At 33.7% G+C, this 12,296-nt stretch overlaps 2 pseudogenes; both read right to left on the reverse strand.

Moving 5' to 3' along the window:
* Positions 1 to 1,679: 1,679 nt before the first annotated feature.
* On the reverse strand, positions 1,680 to 6,329 carry LOC120180817 (annotated as a pseudogene).
* Positions 6,330 to 7,944: 1,615 nt separating this feature from the next.
* Positions 7,945 to 10,941, reverse strand: LOC120180778 (annotated as a pseudogene).
* Positions 10,942 to 12,296: the final 1,355 nt, after the last annotated feature.

Genomic DNA, 12,296 nt, shown 5'->3' on the forward strand with positions numbered 1-12,296 from the left:
AATTTATTCTTTAAGGTCAATTGAGCCGAAAAAAAATTCTACAAAAACAATAAACATACCAAGTTAGATATACCAAAAACTACAAATTATACACGATAAACAGACATGATATTAACCAGTGAAAACAAAGTCAAATATGTTTCAATCTAGCACGGTATTCAACCAAGTCATTATTCCACCATAGTTCACAAAATGCATCAGATAACATTCCAGAAGTAAGCACTTATATAAACATTTAAAAGGACAACATATATGTTTAGTGCAGGTTCAATGACAACATAAAGAGTAGTAGTTTATTCTTGAAACTTAAATTTACAACACTGTGAAGTTAGTATTTGTCTTTGTTTTTTGGTTGAAGTAATGCAATTCATTCAAGTTTCAATTTGCAGAATAAGAGTAGTTTCTGAAACTTAAATTCGCGTTTTGATTTTCATTTTCGTGTTGCGAATTTAAGTTTCAAAAACTATTCTTCTGCAAATTGAAACTTGAATGAATTGCATTTCTTCAACAAAACAAAGACAAATACTAACTTCACAGTGTTAAAGACTAAACAGTTTAGCAGTATTGGCAGCAACCGAATGAATTTACTAAGCAATCTCAGTGAAATAGTTAATCTATATATATTGAAATTACCAGTAAATTTATCATCAATATAAGAAAAATCTAATAATAATACAAAAATTTCAAAATAAAAATAAGAGATTAAAAAAACTAACCCTCGGTGGTTGATTTTCCATTTCTGACCGTGAATGGTTGTGAGGGTTATTTTGAGATATGGAGATAGACGGATTTCGTCGGAGATGGGGACAGATTTTGTCAGAGATGGGAACGGATGTCGCCGTAGAGAGTGAGATGGAGATGGGACTGAGGTTTGATTTAGGGTTTTAAGTTATGATTTGCGATAATATTGTTTACATTTGTGTTGCGAAATTAATATTGTGTTTCTAATTCGAAAATAAAATTCGCGTTGCAAACGTGCTTTGCAAATTTAACTTATGTGTTGCGAATTTGACTTTTGTGTTGTGAATTTGGAAATCGCGTTACGAATTTGACTTCTGTGTTGCGAATTTGAGATCGCATTGTAAATTTATTGGTTATTTTCGCAAATCTAAAAAAAATTGGTTAAAATCGTATATTATAAGACATTTTCGGTCACTGAGGTTATTTTCTCTTTAAATATTAGCCCAAATAAAAAAACAATGAATATAATATTAACTCGATTCGAAAATCAACTTATCTAATAATCTAATATTAACCCAGATCCAAAATCTAATCGATTTGTTATTAATTTGTCCCAAAAATCAACTGATCCAATATTAATTTGAACAAAAAAAATAATTGATTCGATAATCACCCGATCCGAAAATTTACCCAACCCAATACCGTATACCGAATTAAATCTTAAGCATTAGGACCAAAACAAAATTAAACCGAATATAACCTAAATCGAAAATGACCAAACCCAAACCCAATGACCCATTTGCCATCTCTATTTGAAAGTTGTCGTTTAATGTTTTAGGTTAGATACTAGCATATTGGTGGATCAACATCATTATTCCCTTTTCCTAAATTGTTGGTTGTTGGCATCCACTAATTGCAGTTGCAGGCAGATTGTTAAAACTGAACTTCAAAGTGCTTAGAGAATGAAGCAACCAAGCCATTGTTTCATAATAGCTTACAAACCCAAGAGTATTATTGTCTTATATCATGTACCTTACAACCTTTATATGGTGATCAATTCTTTAAGGACTGTAACGAGATAATAAATGTATTGAGTTATGGTTTCGGATTCGACGATCATCACACACAAAAAAAGAGAAAATAAATGATGAGACATCACCCAGTCTACCATCCTAGTCAACTTACAGTGGTAACTAATATATTACCCGACATTCGTAATCAATTGACGTGTTTACTGAATTATAGCCCATACCTTGAGCAAATGCAGCTCCCCATCTTTAGACTCGCAGAAATTATTAAGCAAAATAGCATCAAGAAGAACCAACCTCTTGAAACAACAGGCCCCGTCTTGCTGGAAAGTAGGCCAGCCATTGGCAGAAAACTGGAAGAGTTGATATCACCTTGCGGCAAGTTAAAAAAAAGAACAATGTTGACACTCCCGTTTTTGTTATACGACCAGTCCAATCGGTTGCCAGAAGAAGCCATGTTTGTTATTCTTATCATGCCGGCCATAACATGAACAGAACTCGAAGCATGTGAGGCAGAATTTAGCTTGAGCGTAGCATCTTTTGAAGGGAGTTCAGAGGCAAATGCAGGAGCAGCAGGAAAGCTACCCAACATTTGACTAGCCTGTTTAATAAATGGATACTTGGTACCTGTACCACAAATAATGCACCCAAAGTGAGCTCAATCGAATACAAATGTTAGAAAGCCACTTTAAACAATGGCACTAAGGAGGTTTAGGCAGTTCCAAACATCCTACCAAATTCAACTTTTGTGGCCTCTGGCTCTTGCTTTGAAGAGGATGCTTCACTATTGCCATGTTCTTCAATATGTTCGCTCGCATTAAGCTCTTGTTCAGTTCCTTCATTTGTATGCTGTTATCAAGAAGTAATTTAATTAGGAACTGCACAAATTATCTGTATGTACTATGGCAAATAAAAAAGACAGAATAACTATTCACCATTTGGGTAAGAGGTTCTTGGCCAGAAACAGGAATATCACTTCCCACAATTTGATCATAATCAAAGGCCAACAACTGATCATCAGCATCATCGAATGAAAGATACTCCTGAATGTCAAAAAGTTCAGAATCTGGTTCAATGGGGTTTGAAAAATCACTAGCTTCCAGGAAAAGTTCATCGGTTGGATGATAATCAGTAACATCCTGGTATGGGTCTTCAAACACAGTCTGTGGAACTGAAGTTTTCAATCGGTTCAAGCACATATTCTTCCTTAACTGGTTTTACATTTGTAGCTGTTGCATTTGGCTCAGGTAAATCAGAGACCACAACCTCATGATGTGGCTTTGAATCACCTTCAGTGGTATGCATGCAGGTAGGCTTCTGATAATCTTCATTGAACTCCATTGAATGTTCAGCACAGTTGCTTGATTCCCCGTAATAGAATGTGGACGTGTGGAATGCTTTCTCAGACATATTGTCTGATGGCTTTTGATTGTCTTCACTGAACTCCCTTGAATGTTCCACATGGTTGCTTGATTCCCCATGGTGGACGTTCAGTGGAAGGATAATGTTGTTTTCAGACGGATTACCAATGTCAAGATTCTGTCAAGAAGCAACAATTCATAATTATGATCACTCGTCTAGAAGTGAAACCAACTCATTCATAGCTGTGTTTTAAAAAGTGCGCCTGAGGCGCTAGGCGAGGCGACGCATTTAGAAGAAAGCCTCCGACCACCAAGGCGACGGCGAGTACATGAGGCGGCGATTCAGTCGTCGGAGGCGGCGAGAGGCGAAGAGGCGATGCTTTTAGCGATTCACATACAATGACCCCTTTCAGATTGGGCTTTGAGGAGGTGCTGATTGAATGGCTAACCTAGCTTTCAAGAGAAGTGAAGGGACGCACTGGTTTGAGGAACCACCAAATGAACTTCAAGCGTTGCTGCAAACTGACACCCATGAGATTGAATTTCTAAGATGATAAACAAAACGTAGTCGTTTTGTCCTTTGTACCAAATAAAAAATGGGGCCGACAACTAATAAATAGTGATAATAGATTATATTAATACTAATAATAATATAAAAAAAATTAAGTTTCAGACGAAATTAAGTGTTTACAAAAATTAAAAAAAGATAAATAATAATAATATTAATGAAAATAAAATAAAATAAAATGATAAAAAGTAAATATAAAATCAAAAGAAAGCACAAATCGTGCTTTGCGACAGAGATATCCAAGAAAGGACACCACAGATCCTATTCTTTTGAAGGAAATAGATGAAAACAACGAGTGGTTGATGGGTCATATGGACGATGAAGATGGTGAGGATGACGACTTTGTCTTTGATGGAGATAATTTAACATGGTCTGCTGTTGATAAAACTTCCGGGGCATCTCAAGCTACTTATTCCACTAGAATAACATCTACATCAAATTCATCAAGAGAGAGGAAAAGGTGTTGCCCAAACCTACACTCGTAGAAGGCCCTCTACTGGACTAAATTTGATTGATGAAGACGATGATGAGATAGAACAGGATATTGGACTTTCCGAAGATGATGGGGAGAGGGAGGTGCTTGGGATTGATGTTGATGACGATGATGATGAAGATGAGTTTTAGGCATTTTGATTATTGATGATGTTTTTTATTTGTCTTTTTGAGATACAATATGACATATGCTACTTGGTGTTTTTGCTTATTAAGTTAATTATTAAGTTGTTTTGTGTTTGAGGTATAGTTATAAAATATTTACAAATGTTTTGTAAAATTAAGCGCCTTGTGTACGTGAATCCCTCGCCTCAAAGCGCCTCAAAAATTGAGGCTCTCGGGTAACCGATCGCCTTGGAGCGCCTCGCGCATTTTAAAACACTGATTCATAGCACGAGTGTCTGACCAAGGATTACTACAATTTATATATTAATTGAAGCTATAGTGTCTCAAAGATTTCATAAGCATGCCAAGCCTTAAGGGCAACTCTGGTTTGAGGGATTTACCCACAGCCGTAATAGGACTTCAATAGAAAACATCATGTAATGCCAAGCTGATCAAAAATAAAACCTAGAAAAAGTAAAAGCTTCAATACACTCAATCCAAGTCTAAACTCGCAAACACATGCACCTCACTCCTGCAATATTACTTTTCTTGAAAATCAGATTTATCTCGTTCACCAAAGATTTATAGGAAAATGGAATATAAAAAAAGCAATTATTGAGTCATGGCAAGAGAACAAGTGGGTTCAACATGTTTTTCTTTTCAACAGAAAACAACAAGCAGGGACAATTAAATAGCTTGCCTAGAGACATTTATTAGCTTATTTTATATCGTTTGGTATCCTATAAACTTTCATTGGTTACTATCATTTTCAATTAAATTGCAAGGCATCATGCAAAAAAGTTCATTCAACTTCCAAACATAACAACATAAAATATAGCAAAAGTCAAGTTTTTGAGAACAAAACAAGCCAAAAACACTACACACCTCATCAATATCATTCACTTCAACAAAAGCGTCATCGTTGGCAGCCTCTTCGTAAACTGCTACATCATGTTGACCAGGCACAATAACTGCCTCATCATCTTCCCATTCTTCTTCCACAAAGGGTGCCCCATACTGCTCCCCATTTTTTGGCCCAGACCCACTCTTCTGAAACACCCTACACAAAACAAAAGCATCCTTCCAGCCCCAACAACCCAACGTTAATTCCCAAACCAGCATCCAATCACCAAAACACGACAACAAAGATTAGTCTTTACCTGTTGAATATCTTTATCCAATAGCTCATCAGTAAGGCGGTACTCGTGCATTACCCAGTTAGTCCGTTCACCACGTGGAGCACGGCCTTTATGGTAAACAAGGGTTTTCTTTATACCAACCACTCTTTCCCTAAAGCGAATTGCACGGTCCTTTCCAGTTGTCTTCCAGTAGCCTCTCTCAGTTGCTCTATTGGTCCTCGATCCATTTCCATATTTCTTGTCCAGTGCACTGAAGAAGTACCACTCCAGGTCCCTGCTCTTCAGCTGTGACTTATCTATTAAGAAGAAAATCTTGATTTTCAATTTAACAAACTCACCCAAAATTTTAGTTTTATATAAAGTACAAACTAAAATTTAAACTAGATAAAGGCGGATTTAAAAAACCAATTTCAAGAATTACAGGGGGGGGGGAATCCTAAAAAGACGTAAAGTGTGTATCGTCAAAAGCTTTAAAACAGAAATGGAAAATTAACCCAAAATTAGGAAGTTAAACGTATAATTAAGCAATTAACAGCATCCCAAATTAAAATAACCTAAAACAAAACCCCCTAAAAGAAGATTATTGCTCTAACCGAGTATTTTCAACAATCAAACCTCAAACACAAAATTGAATTTCCCCAATAACCCACGACCCAAAATACAATTAACCAATAACGAAACCCTAGTTTCAAAACTTAAATTTTGGACCAAGATAAACAATTGACCAAGCCAAACAAAAAGAGAATCGAACTGAAAGAAGAAAATTAAATAAATTACCAGGGAGATCCCAAGGCTCGGATCTGTAAATATCAATAATAGATATCAAATCAAAAGAAGGCTTATTCAAGATTTTTCTTTTTAGATAGTAACGAACGAGTTCCTCATCTGTTGGGTGGAACCGGAACCCAGGTGCTAGCGAGGTAGCTGAGTCACGATCCATCTAAACAGAATGACTATAATACAAGGAAAGTTCAAGGTTTTTAAAGAAGTGATATTTTTTAGGGTTTCGGAAGGAAGCTTAATAACAAAGAAATTTTTTTTGGAAATATGATAAAGTTTACCAACCGCGGCATGGCTTCTGTGGCTGTGTACCAAAAATATATTAGGAAAAATGTTTTACTATTTTAATGTAGCAATAAAAGTTAGAACAACAGCATTCATTCAGTTTATCAAATTCTTCATTTTTATTTTTTATGTTATGAGTTTTAGATTTGTTAGAAATATTTTTTCCTTTGGGTTTTTAATTTTACTCTTCTCTAGATATGATTAGGATTAGATTTAGAATTTGTCAAAGAATATAATAATAAAACTTTAGGTGAAAATATCCTCAGACTATTAGATATTATTTTGTTGAGTATTTTTGACTATAGGCACTACTTTATATGGTCGTCTAACTATTAAAAATTATAAAATTATCATATGACTATTTATATTTTTTAAACTCTTTATTTTTTTGTTAAAAATTTGATGATTATCTGAACTGAATATTAACATGATCACTGAGATAAATATTTTAATATAGAGTAAACTACACTAAATGATGATTAATATTTTCGTAAGTTTTCATTTTTTCACTAAAATTTTAAAAGTAACAAATTGATCATTAACATTATCGATTTATAACAAAATGATTATTTTACCGTCATCCCATTAAATTGATGATATAAAAATATTAACAAAAAAGTTAATATTTAATGTTACCCTTAAACTACTATTAAAACATCAAATAAATTATTGAATAATAATTTTATATCTCCGCTAAAATAATATATAAATTTAAAAATTCTTACAGAAGCCAATCATGGGTTAGTCATTATTTTCCTATACTATCAATATTTAGATGTTAATCTTTTAACTCCATGAATAATATAGTACTAGCAAGTTTCAATTTAAGAGAAGTGCATGTTAAAAAGCGACGGTTTAAATTTTCGTATCAACTGGGTGTTGACTGTTGAATAACAAGTATGATTTAATGGTTGGATTGAAGGATATTGACGTAATCACATCCGTTAACTTTTTTAAAGATGGTTAAGAAATATATGAAAAACATTTGGCTCTTTTTTTTTTCTTTTTTCCTCTTCCGTATATTTATTTTATTTTACGTTAGATTACTTTAGTTTTATTTTGAGAGAAAAAATATTTATTATAAAAACTTTTATAACAATTTATCATAATTTTATATATGTTTAAATTTAAAATAATAAAATATGAGTAAAAAGTAAATTAAAAATATATAATATTTATTTTTTACTAAAGTGTATGAATGATTAAATATTATAAAATTAAATTAAAATTTTACATTAAAATAAATAATATCCTCTCCGAATATATCTTTAACGTTGACTAGACATTCCTCTATTTGCTTTTTCTGTGAGACGTTCGAATGATAAAGATACTCGAGTAACATGAAAGCACGTGGAATGGCTCAACGTCAGATGGTTCTAGATTTGTACTTTTAAGAACATGCATGATTTATGGTTTAATTATAGATTTTACTTCTTATTTTACCAGAACTAAGAAATTAATGCACCTTTTGAATGTGTCAAATGAATCATTGTCTCGACGACGAGCTAAAAAAAGCAGACAAACAAAACAGCAACAAATTAAACGTAACTGTCGATCAACGATTTCCTCATTTCATCAACAATGGCACTTGGTTGCGCTTCTCGCAGCTTGAAGACGCTCTCGATGACAGAATGCTCGGATGCTGTGGTATCTGACCCGCAGAAGGCAATCCAATCATTTAGTCATTCCAGCAGCTATTACTTCACTCCCACGGTTGATGGTGCCGGCCACCAAAGGAACCTGAAGCAGCGTCGAGAGCTCATCCAAGTCTTCAATGGATGTATGAGGATGAACCTGCAACAGTCAAAAAGGTAAATCGGAAAATAAAAATGGAGAATGTAAGAAGTAATCAATCATCTGTGCAAGATGAAGACATTCTATCTCACCAAGCCACCTCGGTTTGAAAAGGCACAGTAGCTCCCAACAAGAATATTACCGGCGATTGTTTGCCTGAAAACTTCTACACCGAGAACATCAGCAATTATCTCCTCGGTTTCCCGGTCAAAGTTGCAGACGAATAAGCATAATAAGCTCACTGTAATATCTCGAGGAAAAGAAGATTGAATTAAGAATATATCTTAATTAACTATTCCAGTGAAATATCGAAATTTACCCGGTCCAGGTCGGTATGCGTCAGAGCAACATGGTCATTGCAAGCTATACAGTTCCCAAGAGCGGATAGTTTCTCCTCTATGCGCTGAACAACTTGATCTGGTAGACTATTTCGCAAGTGTTGAAGTTCTTCGATAAGAACAAAAAGAATTGTATTAACTTTAAGCTGGTGAACTAGAACAAATATACAATATTAGCCCACTGAGAAAGGAATAAGAATAAAAACCAAACCAACTTGCACTCGTAAAATCAAATTCAAGGGCTGGATATATCTAAAACAAGCGAGGGATTCATGAATATTGAAACACATTTCGCCATTTAGAGTAGAGTTGTTTTGCACTTGCGTTGATCATAGAAGGCAACTATAATGACAATCATAAACATCAAGCACCCAAGTGCCCTATATCTTGACATGCCAAACTGCGGCAAAGTTCTAACCTATGTTACTCGGACTTGGGTGTGTCTCAATGAGGGTATTTGTTATGTTCATTTTCTTAAAGTTTTCCTTGTTTTGAAGGGTCTTTTAGGAAGTCCAAATATGTGTTGTTCACAGGTGTCAGTATGGTGCTTCAAGTCAAGGCAACATAGGTTCTCGTATTTAATTAACCTAGAGATTCAAAGCTTCACACATCAATCAGACTTCAGCAGGAATATCTCTTAGTTAGTGCAAACCACAGGATGAACAATAAGCCAAATACAATTTTCTGATACCCGTAAATTACTCAAGCTGAACCTAATTTTGCTGACTAAATCTTGCATGATCACAATGTTTCTTTAAATTTTATCTTGATTATTTTCTTGTTTTGTATTATGTGACACAATTGTCATTTCGCAGGCTTGCCAGGTTCTCTGATAAAAGCATACAAAATGAGTTACACATCATGTAATATTTTACTCTTGAAGTAAAACCAAACACTGAATCATCTCTGTTACTTCCTAAAAGGTTTCTAGGGTAGAAAAGTGACTTCATAGGGAAACATCTATAAGCTTGCTCGAGGCTATAAAGGCGGAATCAAGCTGACGGAACAAACACAAACCAAAGAATAAAGCAGGAAAAATACCTCTGAGAGAAGGCTGTCATTTAGTAGTCAGGACCTTCTGTCCCGTAAAGATCATAAACAATTTCCATGTCAGTACCATAGTCTCTTAATCTAATGACCCTGATCAGATATTTTATTCAAATTGAACCAAGGTTTACTAATTGTTCATATTCTTGTTAAGATCTGCTCAAATGACAAACCGTGTCATTTGAATAATCATAGAACAGCTAAGGATGAAAATTTCTAATCATAGAACAAGCAAAGAGTAAGAAACCAATCCCACTGGGTACTACTAACAATAGAAGCAACTTTAACATCGTTAATGCTTTGAGATAACTCAAAAAATTACCTTGATCGGTAGTGGTGTGAGGGACAAGAAGCCCATTATTATTTCCTGTCAAAAAAAGCAAAACTAACGTTAACCAAAGTCAAATGCATCCAACAATAATGAATAAAAACCAGGCCGGTTGAACCATGAATCAGTGGCATGTTTGGTTCAGTGATTATATAAAATAGGGTAATAGTCAACCCAATCAGAAAATCAACTCAACCGTTAAAAATTTGAACCAATAAAAACTGGTTTTATAAATATACATTTCAAAATTTTATTTTTAATTAATGAGAAGTAAAAGTCTATCCTCTTAACTTCATATTAAAGATCATAACTAAAAGTCAAAATGTATTTATTATATGCTAAATTAGTATCTACAGACATAAATAAATAAACAAATAAATAAATAAAGCCAAGTGGTTCACACAATAGAATTGGGAACCGATGGTTGGATCGGCAAACCTCAAATAAGATCAAGAAAGTCTTACAAGATTCTTACCAGCACAGAGCCTTCCTATTATTCTAGTGCCGCCAATAGAGGTCTTAATGACAGGAATGACATCTGCCAACTCAGACTCGAAAGCACTACAAGGTGCCAATATAACCTTAATACATTGGTTAAAACAGGGGAAAAGAAGCTGTAGAAAACAAGCTCACCTGTAGAAGTTTTCGGACCCTCCAATTGCAACCAAGCAATAAGCATTGGTCAGCTTGGAAAACACTCCAACTTCACATGAATTTTCAAATTGAAGCCCTGTATAAACAAACCATAGGTATGACTATGAGATTTGTGATTTTAGATATATTTAATCCATAATGAAGGCAACCAAAAAACCATATAAGTTTAAAAAGATTAATTGATACTAATGTAAAGGGATACAAGCTAAGCTATAGCATTGTTATGAATAACTTAGCGGCATCAACAGAAGATTAAAATATTTATACATACTCAAGGATGAATGAAACTTACTAGTTGCCATTATAACACAATAACAATGGGTCGGAGATGAAAACAGAGAAGAAGCTCTGCAATGAAAAGATAGATGGAACCGAGTTTAACCTATGAAGAGAAAAATCAACCAGACAAACAAAGAACGATACAATCCCTATCCTCGTGCATAATAACATATTCCAAGAAGGAATGATTCAAAAGACCTAAAGTCAAGTTCTACAACAATGTAAATGTAATAGTTCAAGCAACAACTTCCCAAAAAAATGTTCCAAAAGAAGGAACTATAAGAAAACCTTTAAAACCAATCAGATGGGAGGCTCAAAGAAAACTAGTCTTGTACTATTAGTTGTCCATCCCAAATCATATTTGAACATTTCCCAAGCATTTATATAACTTGATTAACCAACATAAATCACATTAGAAAGCCAATATAAGGACATATGTAGTAATCAAACTCCTAAATTTCTGCTCAAATTCAACTACAAACAAATGTCAATAGAAACCAGAGAAGAGCCCCGCAACAATGGTAAAAAAAATAGGATATCAAATTATCAAATGCAATTAGAGACAAAAAAGAACTATCTTAAGGGAAATATCTGCAAAACCCCCCAAAAAAATCAAGTCTAAAAACCATACATTTATTACTGAAACATAGAAACCCAGATAACAAAAGCAAGAAGAAGCTTCATTCTTAGCAAAGGAAATATACATTTAGAATGATGAAGTAAATTGTTAAATACCCATAAATATAATGAAGCAAAGGAACCAGTTTAAACTTTGTTAAAAATTCAAATAAATAAAATGCTTACAAGGTAAATGTTTGGTGCTTTCTTGGCCGGCGTTTAGGAGAAAAGAGAAAAAAACGAGACTTTATATGGCTTGGAAGGATAATCAAGCGCGCTTTACCAAACGACGTCGTGGTTTGCAACAGTCTGCTTTGAACAATTTTAGGGTTAAAATGCTGTTTTAATAGTAATGTTTGTATTTGTTTGGATTAATCAAATAGGTAAATTACATCATTTTTCACTGAATTTTACTCTCTTATATTTATTTATTGTGCTTATGACATTTTTAATTTATTCACTAAATTTTTAAATTATTTTTTTATCACTCTAAATTATTTTACTATTATTATTCTTTGACATAATATTTTTATTATTATTTAATATAAAATAAATATAAAATAAATAATAAAATAATATTTCTAACTCAAACCCCTTTATCTTCTTCATCCCAACCCCTACTAATGATTGCCACCTTTTCTCGTCACTGTTGGCTTTCAAAGCCGGCAGTTGTTTGATCTTAAATTGTATAAAGATATTTGTTTTAACATTATGAGTCTGAATATGATGGTTGTCTCACAAAAAATATCTCAAAATAAGTGAATCTCAAAGGAAACATTTAAGTTTCCTCACTTTCGAT

This window comes from Hibiscus syriacus, unplaced genomic scaffold (assembly GCF_006381635.1).
Source record: "Hibiscus syriacus cultivar Baekdansim isolate YM2019G1 unplaced genomic scaffold, ASM638163v2 tig00112501_pilon, whole genome shotgun sequence".
Taxonomy (NCBI): domain Eukaryota; kingdom Viridiplantae; phylum Streptophyta; class Magnoliopsida; order Malvales; family Malvaceae; genus Hibiscus; species Hibiscus syriacus.